At 38.6% G+C, this 14,805-nt stretch overlaps 1 protein-coding gene and 1 long non-coding RNA gene across 4 annotated transcripts in view; both read right to left on the minus strand.

Moving 5' to 3' along the window:
- Positions 1 to 14,805, minus strand: part of LOC103280023 (uncharacterized) — a 1,071,411-nt gene that overhangs the window by 602,123 nt on the left and 454,483 nt on the right. The gene's annotated exons all lie outside the window — the stretch shown is intronic.
- Positions 1 to 14,805, minus strand: part of calcrl (calcitonin receptor like receptor) — a 116,370-nt gene that overhangs the window by 41,688 nt on the left and 59,877 nt on the right. The gene's annotated exons all lie outside the window — the stretch shown is intronic.

Consider the following 14,805-nt stretch of genomic DNA (forward strand, 5'->3'; position numbering starts at 1 on the left):
CACAGTCACTAAGTTGTGGGAAAGCTTGAATTGTGGGTGTGGATTCAGGTTTCCCATCTGACTTAGCTGAACTCAAAGCAAGGTTGCATTAAAGGAGCCTGACCGCAAGGCAATGCGTATCAGTCCCATGTGGGGTATATTAGCTACATAAACTTATAAGATTTTGTTAATTACCACCTGAGAAAATAACTTGGATTGGCACAGCAATTAGGAAAATGAAGTAAAGAAAGGGTAAAAAAAGGTGGAAAATCATAATGAGATAACTATTGAAATAATGTGAGCCTAAGATTGAAAATACAGTGTTCCCTCTCTACTTCGGGGTTCACTTTTTGCAGCTTCGCTGTTTCGCAGTTTTTAATAAACTCTAAAAGAATATTATAAATCATCAAAAATTACAATTTACAGCCTAAGGAAGGGAGGAAGGAGAAGTCGGAGGGAGAGAAAAGAAGCCCAAGCGGCAAGAGGAGGAGAAGGAGGCAATTTATCAAAACACGATTGGTTGATAAAGACTTAAAATAGTGTATAACTACTAAAATAATGTATAAATATTAAAATAAATATAGTGTCCCTACTTCACGTATTTTCACTTAGTGCGGGTGGTCCTGGAATGTAACCCCCGCAATAAGTGAGGGAACACTGTAGTTGCCATGTTTATTATCCACAACAATGAACATGAAATGGGTGTTTTTGGACATGCCCTATAGATATTATACCTCCCCTTCTCATAAAAACCTGCAAAGCTAAGGCATAAATATGCCGTTCAATGGGGTAATTCATTCAGATACAGCATTTCTGCCATCCTGTGCTCCACTCAAGATTCAACAAAGCTAATAATTCTGCATTCAGAAACCATCATTTCATGACCTGCTGGACTCACAACTCCCATCCATTCTAGTATTCATCAAGAATGGGTGCTGTAGGCATACCTGAATATCGGTTTTTGCTTAATTGTTACTCATACTTTCTGTCTGGATAAAAAAATCACTAGTAAATTTGAACTTTTTAAAAAAATTCTTAACTGAAGACAAAAATCTGCATGCAAACTTCTGTCTAGGCTCAAAGAGCATTTTCCCATGTGCTCAACTCCCTCTAATCTCCAAATTTCTTTCCTCCAACAGTCATGACCTACAAGATAGATTTATGACAGTAAACAAACAATTGACTCCATGGATACTGTTTCTGACAAACACAGAACAGGCAAGATATCATGAGATTAGAGTCTAAATATGAAGCATTATGCCCAATGCTATGCACATATATTTAGACACAAACACCATTAATCTTAATGGGAATTATTTCGTGTATGCACAGAACTTATTGTCTATATGTACACCAGGCATGCAAATGTCTCCTATAAGTTGTTAATTTAAAAAATGGATTAAAGGTGAAAACAAGCTGTTATTGATGACACTTTATTGCTGTTAGTAATGATAGCAACAAAATCCGTGTTACAATCAATGCAGGAAACTTGCTGCATATGCTTTATTTATTGAAAAATAATCTTCATAAAATGTTTGGGCATTGTTTGACTAAATTAGTTATTACATTTTTGATGTATTTGTTTAATCAGTAAATGAGAAAATGAGAAAAAGGAGAAAAGGTTACATTTATTGCAACCTATTTTAACTACATTTACGTGGAAGCTATTCATGTTCAGCAGACATGTCTTTGGAACCTTGGGATGGAATTCTGAACAAATATATTCATTTTGAAACCCACTGAAGTTCATGTGAGTTAAATAATCTGAAGATTATTAAAATAGCTCTGATTATATGATATTACCATATATATATATATATATATATATATATATATATATACAGTAGAGTCCCGGTTATCCGACTTCCGTTTATCCGACACACCGTATTATCCGACGCACTGCCCGGGGGGGGGGGAGCGTGGCAAGGAGGGAAGGAACTTTTGCGCCCATGCATGGAGGAGGGTGCAGAGGGGAGGGCCAAACTTGAAAGGCGCCATTTGAGAAACCTTTGAAACTGAAGCCACAGGAGGGTGCCTGGAGAGAGGCAGGCTCAGAAGGAAGCTTTAATGGAAAATTTCTTCCACCCCCCCCCCCCCCGGCGCCTTCCTTGTTTACCTTACAGGAGCTCAAAGGCTCCCACCAGCTGTTTCTAGGGGCGGGCAGCGAGGCGGGCTCCGTGTGGAAAAGGGCCCGGAGCCGCCATGCGCATGGCTGCCTCTGACGCGGCGTCTGTCTCCCCCTCCGCCTCCTCCTTCGCATCTTCCTGGGGAGGAAGAGGGAGAAAAAAGATCTTTTCTCAAACTCCCTGCCGAGGGAGAAAAAAGCTCTTCTCTCGAGCTCCCTTCCTGCCAAGGGAAAGAAAAGCTCTCCTCCTCCTCCTCCCCCTCTTCTCTTGAGCTCTCTCTCTCCCTTCGGCTGCTTGAGAGAGCTCAAGAGAAGAGGGGGAGGAGGGGGAGGAGAGCTTTTTTCTCCCTCGGCAGGGAGTTTGAGAAAAGATCTTTTTTCTCCCTCTTCCTCCCCAGGAAGATGCGAAGGAGGAGGCGGAGGGGGAGACAGACGCCGCGTCAGAGGCAGCCATGCGCATGGCGGCTCCGGGCCCTTTTCCACACGGAGCCCGCCTCGCTGCCCGCCCCTAGAAACAGCTGGTGGGAGCCTTTGAGCTCCTGTAAGGTAAACAAGAAAGGCGCCGGGGGGGAGGGGAGAAGAAATTTTCCATTAAAGCTTCCTTCTGAGCCTGCCTCCCTCCATGCATAGGGCCTCCGTATTATCCGTCAATTTCAGTTATCCAACATTGGGCCCGCCCGTTTATGTTGGATAACCGGGACTCTACTGTATATATATATATATATAAAAATTGGAATGTGAAATAAAACATACTTTAAAATGTAAGCAAATTTATTTAAGTATACTGTACAGTGTTCATTTTACGAAGAAGCAAAATGAACGATGGCCTCTGAATTATGTCAGTTATGAACGATTGTATATAGTAGTATCTTATCAGTGATAGTTGCACTAATGTTGATCTTAGATGTCAAATTCAATGAATTATTGAAGCTCTCATCCGACATATATATACCTGGGATTAAGTCCCATTGAATTCCTAGGATAGAGTTCTACAGCATCCTATTTCTATATGTCCTTAGCCTTCCAGATTATCTGATATATTTCTGATATATTTTTTCACATGAAAAAATTCTGAATATAATTTCTATCCATATACTGGACTAAACAATTTGTTATCACTTGGCAGAAAAGATAATGGTTTTGAAAATAATAATAATGGCCTACCTTATATAATGTGTTTAGACAGCAACATGTATGATGAATAGGAAAGAAATCCCTGGCAGGCAATGTTTAGTGAATCACTAACAGGGATGGAGAAAATATAAAATAGTTGAATCCACATTTTTCAAGCCTGGACTGGCCATAATCTTAGGGGTTTGAGATTTATTCTGCACAAAATTCATCCTTGATTGTTTTGCAGAGATCATTTTGCACTGGAAATGGAGAAAACAATGATTTCTGCACTCAAAAAGTTATTTCCAGTTCAGAAAAAGTAATAATTGAAGACTTATGCTGTGCAAAATTGTGAATACATTATAAAAAGTTAGGGATTTTAAAAAACTTTTATACACTGAAGTTGGTGATTTTTAAAAACTTTATGATTAAATGTGCACAGAACTCTGGAAAAAGACAGTGAAGCAAAATATGGTTTAAGAAATCTTGTTGACTGACAACAATATTTCTTATGGGAATAGGTCACAGGACTGATGAACAATATTGCTAAGACTCTGCACTGTTTGATGAACCTCTGGTGGTGACTTATTACTTGGTTTTATTTATTTAGAGCTTATATATCACACTTTTCAGCCACAAAGGCTCTCAGAGTGGCTTACAAAATGTTAATTTGACAGTTCCCTGTCCTCAGGCATACCGTCTGAATATGAAAGGCTTTATGAAACAAGTCTGAAAGGAAGTCAATTTTAATCATGTTCATTTGTGGGTAAGATGCAAACAGCTAAACGTACAAAAGGATCCATGTTCCTTCAACTGAATTCTCATATAAATTTATACAGTAGAGTCTCACTTATCCAACATAAACGGGCTGGCAGAATGTTGGATAAGCGAATATGTTGGATAATAAGGAGAGATTAAGGAAAAGCCTATTAAACTTCAAATTAGGTTATGATTTTACAAATTAAGCACCAAAACATCATGTTATACAACAAATTTGACAGAAAAAGTAGTTCAATACACAGTAATGCTATGTAGTAATTACTGTATTTACAAATTTAGCACCAAAATATCACGATGTATTGAAAACATTGACTACAAAAATGCGTTGGATAATCCAGAACGTTGGATAAGTGAATGTTGGATAAGTGAGACTCTACTGTACCTGTAGGAAGAAAAAAATGGAACAAATGAGACAAAAATGCTGGATATTGAAGAATAAATGTGTGGTTTCAGGATTCCTTTAATGCATGATAAATATGCTTTTGATACATGTTTTGATATGGTAATGAAGAATTTGTTTGGATTAGTGTTGTGTTTATGACAAAAGCTATGCACAGACAAAATATAGGCATTTCTCTTTTCTGTAGTCTCTTTAGCCAACTCATTTCTTTGTCTGAGGTTTTTGCAACATTTCTCATACAGAGTACATCAATGGCAGATGTTAGAGGTCAACAATGGAGAAAGGGGTTACACACTACCATAACATTACAGGGACAACTTCGACACATGTTTGTATTTCTCTTCTCTGTGCTCCCACACAGACATCCTGCCAACACCAACAGATGTTTCTGTTTTCAATCTTTTCCTTTTCTTCCCCCTAATTGCCATCCTGATAGCATGCCAGAAACTTGCCATGTAATATAAGCAAATCTATAAATGCACAAGATTGACTTTGTATTATTTGCCCAGAAGCTACTAGCAAGAAAAGAAACCAATCGTCTTTACTTTTAGGAGGAAAGGCATTCACTGTTTAAATCAAACTTATTGTTTATTTATTGCCCAAGGCTTAAAAAAGAAGAGAAGAGAAGAGAGAAAGAACTTTGAGCAAACTACATTATGTCACTTGCATTCAAGTTTATCCACATTAAAACATTTGGTTTCTACTCTTTCATTCTGGAGCTCTTCATATAGTTGCACCCAGTTTCAGAGCAACACAGGCTCCTTCTATACTGCCATATAAAATCCAGATTATCTTCTCTGAACTGGATTATATGGTAGTGTAGACTTATATTATCCAATTCAAAGCAGATAATCTGAATTTTATATGGCAGTGTAGATGGATGTGTTATATGGTCAATATAGACCAGGGGTGTCAAACTCATTTTCACTGATGGCCATATTAGCCTTATGGTTGCCATCAAAGGGCCACCTGAAATGGTAAAACTATATAAATGTAGCTATGTTCCCTTGGCATTGAAAGCCTTGCAGGACAAGTACAGGCCTTGCATTGGACATGTGTGATGTAGACCCATATAATGCAGTTCAATGCAGTTGGATCTACACAAATTCAATCACATCTAGCTTGCTATCAAGTCAACCATGCTGGCACTTTACATTTTATAGACATGGAAAGTACAATAGACAGTACTCTATTTATTTTAAAAGGACACTTTACCTTATTGGCAGTTATTGGTAGGCTATAAAATATTCATCACTCTGTTAACACCATATTCCTAACTATTAAGGCACACAGGAAAAATACAACCACCAAAAATTCATCCTGAATAATTTCACAATATTTCTCATTAGCAAGGGTGACCCTACTATCCCTCTCTTGCGTGGGATTAAAAAGACTTCTGCATAAAAGTAAAGGTAAAGGTTTCTCCTGACGTTAAGTCCAGTCATGTCTGACTCTGGGGTTTGGTGCTCATCTCCATTTCTAAGCCGAAGAGCTGGCGTTGTCCGTAGACACCTCCAAGGTCATGTGGCCGACATGACTGCATGGAGCACCCTTACCTTCCCGCCGGAGCGGTACCTATTGATCTACTCACATTGGCACATTTCTGAACTGCTAGGTTGGCAGAAGCTGGAGCTAACAGCAGCCGCTCACGCCGCTCCCGGAGTTTGAACCTGGGACCTTTCGGTCTGCAAGTTCAGCAGCTCAGTGCTTTAACACACTTTGCTACTGGGGCTCCTTGGGTTTTGCTAATTTCTGTGAGACGAATGACTTCCAAGTAAACTATGATAAAACCAAGATCATGGTTTTTGGGGAAAGCAACAAAAAGCAAGTTTGGAAAGTAAAGGGCCATTATATTGAGCAAGTAAAGAAAAAAATATCTAGGGCTTTGGTTCAGCAACAACTTGCCATGGGCCACTCATTTAAAGTACACACTGGCCTGGGCCCAGTCAAGCACCAATCCCATCAGGAAGTTTTATCACTCCAGGGGCAACCAATATATTTCCCCAGTACTGCAAGTCTTCCAAGCAAAGATGAGAGCACAAATATTCTATGGAGCTCCAATTTGGCTAACCTCTAATAACAGTGGTATTAGATCATTTCATTCAAAATTTCTGCATAAATTATTTGGGGTGCCAAATTGTGTTCCATACGCAGTTTTATGTTTAGAATCTGGCCAATATTCTATAGAGGTCACTATTTGGCTAACCATCATAACAATTTGTTTATATATCCACCTCCATAGCTCCAGTAACTCATTGATCCAATTCACCTTGAGCGAACTCCACCACTCAAAATGGTGCACAACAGTCCTAGCAAAGATTGGAAAATTGGGCTATGATAGTGACTCCTTGAACATGCTAACTTTCACAGAGACCTTCACGCTCATTAAAGAGAAGTTGCTAGCAATTGATTATCAATTACTGCAGAGCTTGGCCAATAAATCTTGTTCACCAACAAATCTGGCAATTCCATTTACACAGGGAAACCCAGCCTCTTATATTGCAGCACTCACTAATCCCACATACAAGAGAGCTAGATTCAATATTATGCCAATATTATGATGGCTAGATTCAATATTATGGCATCCTCATGCCATAGAGGAAGACTCAATGACCGACCGAGCGACAAGAGGCTCTGTCCTTGCAGCTCAGGATGGCTGGATTCCATCCCACATATTCTTCTGCACTGCTCACTCTACCAGGAACTAAGATCAAGCTTGCTATTACAAGTTATAGATTTTATGAAACAGCAAACAGAGCCAGACAAAGTAATCATGCTTTTAAACTCCCAAGATTTTAACTATTGCCTCACAGTGGCAAGGTTTCTGAATGAAGTCTGCAAACTGAATGTATGACACAAGTGAAGCTTTCTCTTGTATAATGTATACTGTATTTTACACTGCTTTGCTATATATGCCAATAAAGTCTTATTGGATTGGGTGACTTTTTTTTTGCTGGAGGACAAAATGGATCACATTGACACAACATTCTGCTTGATACCTTCCCTTGAGCTAAAAAAACCCCCTATATGCTGACAAAATTCTTAGAATTGCTTTTTAAAGAAAAAAACTCTATCGTACATATGTCTGTTTTTTAAAAAAACATCTTTAAAACTATTTCTATCTGATATTGGGGCTGTAGAATAGTAGCACTTTAGTCCACTGTTGCCTAAAGACAAGCCCTTTAATATTAGATATTTGTTCAAAATTAACCAATCAAGGGACTTCTAACATGGCAATGCATAAAACCAGAATTTTAGCTAATGGGTAGGCCTCATAGCATGTCACAAATACATTTTAGATTATTAATCTCAAGTTATTAATCTCTACAACTTGTGCCCCGGCTGCAACCGTACCTCGAGAAGTCTGATCTGACCATGGTGGTCCATGCCTTAGTTACCTCTAGACTGGACTATTGCAATGCGCTTTACGTGGGGCTGCCTTTGAAGACGGCCCGGAAATTACAACTAGTACAGCGTTCGGCAGCCAGGCTTCTAACTGGAGCGAATTACAGGGCGCGTTCAACGCCTCTGTTTAAGGAGCTTCACTGGCTGCCATTTACTTTCCGGGCCCAATTCAAGGTGCAGGTTATCACCTACAAAGCCCTAAACGGTTTGGGACCCACCTACCTTAGAGACCGCATCTCCCTCTATGAACCCACACGTTCTCTTCGCTCGTCGGGGGAGGCCCTTCTCTCGCTCCCACCACCCTCACAGTCACGGTTGGTGGGGACGAGAGAGAGGGCCTTCTCCGTTGTGCCCCCCCGGCTTTGGAACTCTCTATCTAGAGAGATCAGGCAGGCCCCTACCCTCCTCTCCTTCCGTAGGAGCTTAAAAACCTGGCTCTTTCAAAAGGCCTTCGATGTTTAGTTGTTGCTGGATTGATCTATCTGTCCATTCCATAATAGTCCCATTGTTGTTGTCTTGCCATTTTATTCCGCACTTTATTGTCCATTCAACTTGAGATTTCCTTTTCCCATTTCGTAACACTCTGCATTTCGCCTGGGATCTACGAATTAGTCTCCTGTTTTTAACACTGTATCCTGCGTGTTGATTTTAATGATTGTTTTTATTGATGTTGATGTTTTTTACTGGGATAATTGTTTTATTGCTTTGTTACTGTTATTTGTTTGTTTTATCGGGCCTGGCCCCATGTAAGCCGCCCCGAGTCCCTTCGGGGAGATGGGGCGGGGTATAAAAATAAAGTTGTTGTTATTATTATTATTATTATTATTATTATTATTATTATTATTATTATTATTATTATTACAAGGCAAATGTGTTGGCCAGATTGTCATCCTCCTCCTCCTAAAAAGTTTCACTGATGCCAACAAGGGTATATCTTCAAAAAACCAAAAGTTATGAGAATGTAGGCAAGAGTGGTTGGAATTATTCCAGCAGCCGCCTTTTTTTTACAATAGTGGACAGGGACAGGGAAGGCAGTCAAAATCTACTTATTTCAGAAATCTTAATACTACTTATTTTTATCATGTCCATTATGTCAGTTGCCCCTCTTCTGGCATTGTTAAGACAATATAGTATACCCAAAGAATTCCAGCACAGGTTACAGACCCAGATGTGAAATGAAGATCATGAATTCTGCATCCATAAAAAGAAAAAAGGCTCACTTCATGTGTATGAAATGCATTTCTGAAATGTTAGAACTTTTCACTCAAGAAATATGTAGACATTATGTAGACATTAACTTCAGTGCTTACAGAACTGGGGAGGGAAAAGATATTCATAAAGATTCAAATACCATATGATGAAGAGGGATGTTGGGAAACCCAAATGAGGGTTAAGAATCTTCGCAGAACACATTTTCATAGAAAACTCTATTTTCTGCACAGAAACTTTATAGTCTGCACAGAAAAGAAATTTACAGTGCATAATGCATGTTTTTCTGTTGTTTGGACTCAAAACCCCATAGAATAAATGGAGAACATTTGCACAGCAGAGAGAAAATAGATAGGTACGCATTAGTCAAGGAAATGTTAGGGGAACTTCAGGTACAACATTCCTTCCATCTCTTTTTTCTGGTGCAGGCATGAAAAGAAATTCAGAATATAGGTTGCAGTTACCTATAGCTCTGAACTATGCTGATTGTATGCTGCCTCTGAATATAATCTCCCAGAGAGTTACAGTGTGAGATAACTGCTACCCTCCTATTATGTTAGTAGTCTTCCCATGGGAATCTGGTTGCCCAGTCTAAGAAACAGGATGTTGGACTATCTTTGGGTTTTCTTGTGTAAGCATTGGTTATGGTTTTCAACTAAATACTCAAACTGAAAAACTGATCCATGCTCAAATTTAAACAATAGTGGTGTTTCTCTCATTTTTGCCATGATTTACCAACAAACCGTACTTGTTACACCTCACACAATATATCACCTATGATGGCAGAACATCAGTTTGGCTGCAGGCCTAGTTAAGAGTCAGAAACTTTTGGGTTGATGATGAAAAGGTTGATGATGAAAGGTTGATGATGTACTCACAACAACAACAACAACAACAACAACAGTAGCAGCAGCAGCAGCCTTTATTGTTATACACTACAAGATCATAGCACAGAAGTCACAGAAGTCACAGATAAAAAAAAGAAAAACATGATTAAAATTACTAATCTCAAGAATAAAGCTTGCAACAGTTTTACACAATAATTATTCTCAATGGCTTTCAGTAGAATTGACCATACTATCCTTTTAGAATATTTGGGTGGGACTTGGAGGCAATTTTGTTATATTTTTGGTTAGTCTTAGAGTTGTAAAATTTTTCCCTAGGATATTTTTTTAGGGAAAATTGATTCCCACCACCAACAAATTGGAAAAAAATCAATATAGACATATTTTACAATTTTGTCAATATGGGAACATAAAATGTGTTACACATAATTTTATTTGGCATAAAATGATCATGTTTGGCATATTAAAGTGCAAAAAATATGGCTACAAAATCATGAACTGTAACAAACTCCTGAACTAAAAGGGATCTCTTTGACTTTGCCTCTTTATGAGAGTCAACTAAAAAAAACAAAACCAAAACAAAATAACAAAATAATGACCAAACCCCCAATAAGATTAAGGGAAAACTACCAAACTTTGAAAAGCAAGAAAATGAAAAAGTTGTTTTCCTAAGCTGAACAAATGAGTCCTAAAGGTGCAGATACCTGACTCTTGTATTTGAGGTTACTGTTATGGATACGGATTGTGAACTTGTGAACACCAAACCTAGTACAGCAGAAGTAACTAAAGGGGTATTCAAGCCAAACCGGGACTTTTGAGTTTATAAACCAAAAGAACAAATTCCAAGGAGTCAAACTACATTTATTTTTCAGCATACTTCCTGCTATATTTATAGACCTATCCAAGCTTTTAACTAATGCCTAGCAGTAAGTTTTGGCATGGAAAGATTTGTAAGTTCTGCTGAACCACCCTAGAACAGCCTGTTTTATGAGCTTCATCATTGGTGCTGAAATGCTGACCTCCAAGGAACCCTTTTGGTGGTGATGAGTCCACATGCTTCTACTGCTTTGATACTTGTTTTGAATCCAGAGTGAAATGATGTACCCAATTTTGTCACATATAGTGATGCAGTTCAGAAAATCCTGGCCTTCCAAATCAAAACACTCCTTCAACTCAGTGCAGACTTCAACTCTCCTCTGCCAGTCAAAAGGGAAGAGCTGTTTTGGTATCTAGTATGCTCTAAGTGTTTGAAAATGCAAAAGGTCATGAATGAACGTGTCTTCCATTTCCACAGAAAGATTAGCCTCTTGTGCAATTTCATGACAGGTTCCATGCACATACTAACACTGTTGTCTGCCATCTTGATTAATGGTCTCTGGATTTGCCCAAAACATGTGCACTGCTGCCTATTAGTAATATGACATATTAGCCCAATGATGGGCAACCTTTTGCACTTGGTGTGTCAAAATTCACCAAAAAACCTAGCATGACTTGTGTGGTGTGTCACTTTGAGAAAAAAATGCCATAATTTTGCAATATGTATAGTTTAAATAACAAAAATGTATAATTGTAATATATAACTGTATTTAATAAATCAAAAACTATTTACTACCATTATTTCCATGTACAATCTATGGTAACTCTTGCACTTTCCACGCTGATTTTTCTCTATTCTAGTTTCAAAGTAGTCATGAATAGTGAATAATATAATAATAATATAATGGTAATAATATGATAATATACTACAATAATAATAGAATAATAATAGAATGATATAATATATATATAAATGTAATGTGCATAATTCCCATGGAGTAAACAACAAAACCACTGGACCAAATCACACCAAATTTGGCCACAAAAGACATAGTCATCCAATCAATCTGCATGCGGCAGCATGTCAGCAAAAATGGCTAGGCATGTCAGTGCTGACACGCGTGTCATAGGTTGGCCATCACTGTATTAGCCATTTACCGCTGCATGTAGTACCATCATGCTAGTATCCATTTCTATATCTGTTAAAATAAGTCGCATTTTGACTTGAACATCTCTTGTATATAACAATATAAGAAAAAGTGATACATGTGAAAACAAGAACAAGTGCACAGGACAAGTTAAGAAAGCTGAACAAATTTAGAAGATTCAATAGAGGTCAAGTCTCTCCTTATATACCTGGAGAAGGAATAATAATAATAATTAAAGAAAGGTAGCTGCTGTGGTTGTCATCTCCAACTGTGTTAAGACTGTGTCTCTTAACAATCTTGCTGGGAATGCTTGCTATTCATTTCTATCATTATCAGGTTTGCACCTTAGTCTGTTCCTTTTGTGATACAATTTTAGGAAGTACAGGGGAAAATGAACTCAGTATAACAACTCAGCTAAAAAGAATACAAAAATCTTCAGTTCTGCACTGTTTGAGGCTGTGTGCACTAGGAGTAGTGTTACAAGGGTAACTAAATTGGCAGAACAGATTCTCAGCTCTATCGGTAGTACAATATAGCACTGTTGTCAATAAAGCGACAGCCAACTATGTTAACTGTGATTAAATGCTGGCTATCTATCTGGAAGTAAACAAGAAATACTTTTGGAAAAGGAAGATAAAGCAAGTTAAAAGGAAAGGGAAACTGAACTCAACATAAGAAAGACAGCAGACTCCTTGAGTTATAAAACAGAATGGTTATTAATGGCAATGTCATCACTGATTTACCAGCTTATCACCTCTATACTGGCAAAGGAAGACCAATGGTGGGACTTGTCATTTTGATCTCTACAGCTCTTGAGGCTTCCATAAGTATCTGCCATATGGTGAGTAAATTGATATAGCTTGTTTAATAGATTTAGTTACCTTATTCTTCCTGATGATAAATGTATATATTCCACCAATGTTTAGAAAAGACCAAAATAACTAAATATGGAAAAATTATTTGGTAAACCTAGTAAATCAGCTCATTTAGCTATGATGGGAGATTTTAATTCTGGAATTGGGCATGATAATCAGGTTCTTTTTCCTTCTAACACTAGGGATCTAAATGAAATTTCGAATTAACTTCTCAATGATGACAGACACTTCAAAGACCTTGGAATTAATTATTAAACTTGTGCAATTCAGTCAAAAGGCATCCCATTTCAGGGTCCATTTTCAGCTTGCCCCTCATTCTGTTTACCAGGAAGTTACTCGAATTAGGAGGAGCGTTGCCATTTTCATTTGGCAAAGATTTGGCCCATTGGCTACAATGGGAAATTTCAAAGGCTCAACCCTCAGTCATTTTAAGGCCTATCTGCATGAAACTTATCTCAGTTACACTTCCTTTACAACTGCCAAGTTTCAGAACAATTAACCAATCTAGTGATTTTTTAGAATTATTTTAAGTTTTTACCGTAACATTTTTCAAAATAAGTCAAACAGCAAGAGAGGGCTCTGGGCATTGAAGTCACTGGTTGTGTCCATTCTTGGCCAATCAGAGCATGGACAGAACCAGGCCTTTTGTTGGCTGAGAGACAGAGAAAGAGTTAAAACTTCAATTCCCATCATGCCCCAAGAGGAACTCAGTCTTTTCAATGCCCGCCCCATGCAAGTGCTGCTGAGAAAGTGAGTTCCCAGCAGGGCCCTCTCTGGAAGAGGAGCCTAAGGAACTTTTCCACCGCCGGGGAGGGAGGAAAGACACTGCAGGATCTTCTCCAGGAGCCTCACGGCAGACTCCTGCCTCAGGTATAATGCAGACTTTACTCCATCCCCTCAAGTAGCGGATAAATACACCTCTCTTGATCTGTTGTGCCCAGCATTTTGGTTCCCTCCTCCTCGTTCAGTTTTCAGGGGATTACACGAAATGGACCACTGAATATTACAAATCACTTTTGGTCAAACTGATCCAAGCCCAAGCCTATTAACTATGCAGGTATATGTCTCATTTAGATGGCAAGATGGCTTTTTGAGCCATGTGGAGAATAGTCATACACATCAGTGAAAGGCAGTAGTATTACTATGTTTTCGTTTCTGATTCTTTTGAAAAATATTATAGACAAATCTGCTGTAGCTGATAAGACTTGAAAGTGATTACAGTATTTCCTTCTTTCTCCAAATATTAGGATCCCCAGTAATATCAATTCACTGATACAATCTGATTTTACCAATTCAATAATGCTTGTTGTTGAGCAGAAATAGCTGCGGTGGTCAGAGAACCTACATGATGAGGTTCTATATTTTACATTGTTCAAGGAGCTTTAAAATGACATTAGCGCAACTCACAACATACAAGATGCACTGGAAAATTATTTTCAGCTCCTTTTTACATTGCCATCATCATTGAGCTGTATGGAGAGGGGGATTGCCACCTTGACGTGGTGAGGGGACTTGCGTGTTCCAATGAACCTGCGGGCACAACCATGGGAGTCACACACTCCCAGGAGTGGCCACAGGTGAGGATCCAGACCAAGAACAATCCGAAGACCCTAAGACCTCAACGGCGGAGCAGGCGGAGGATAACACGGTACATGTTACAACGGCTGTGAAGGTGGAAGAAGGCTGCAACAGACTGAGAAGCCATTCTCATTGTGTTAATCACACCATGGCTGGGACCTCAATCTGTGAAGACTATGTGTTGACCGGCCGTGCACACACATTAAAAAAAAAAATCACGCACGGGCGTCTTCCAAGAAATGGAGTACCATCATCCTTGAACTACGAGGGATCATCTAAGTAATGGAGAGGGGGCCAACTTAGAAGTAAAGAAATTGCCCTTTGATTTGATAGTGTGCTGATGCCAAAACCAGCTTGAGGAATGTATATGGTCAATTTGAAAGAGACAATTGCCATATTTTACCACAATCTCATTACACTATCCAAAAATATAAAACTCCCACAGGAAAGAAAAAGAAGGAAGTTATTCATAAGCAATGGATGTCTCTAATACATTTTTTTTCTTACAAAAGAATACTAAAATGTTCTTGAC

Source organism: Anolis carolinensis, chromosome 1, assembly GCF_035594765.1.
Source record: "Anolis carolinensis isolate JA03-04 chromosome 1, rAnoCar3.1.pri, whole genome shotgun sequence".
Lineage (NCBI taxonomy): Eukaryota > Metazoa > Chordata > Lepidosauria > Squamata > Dactyloidae > Anolis > Anolis carolinensis.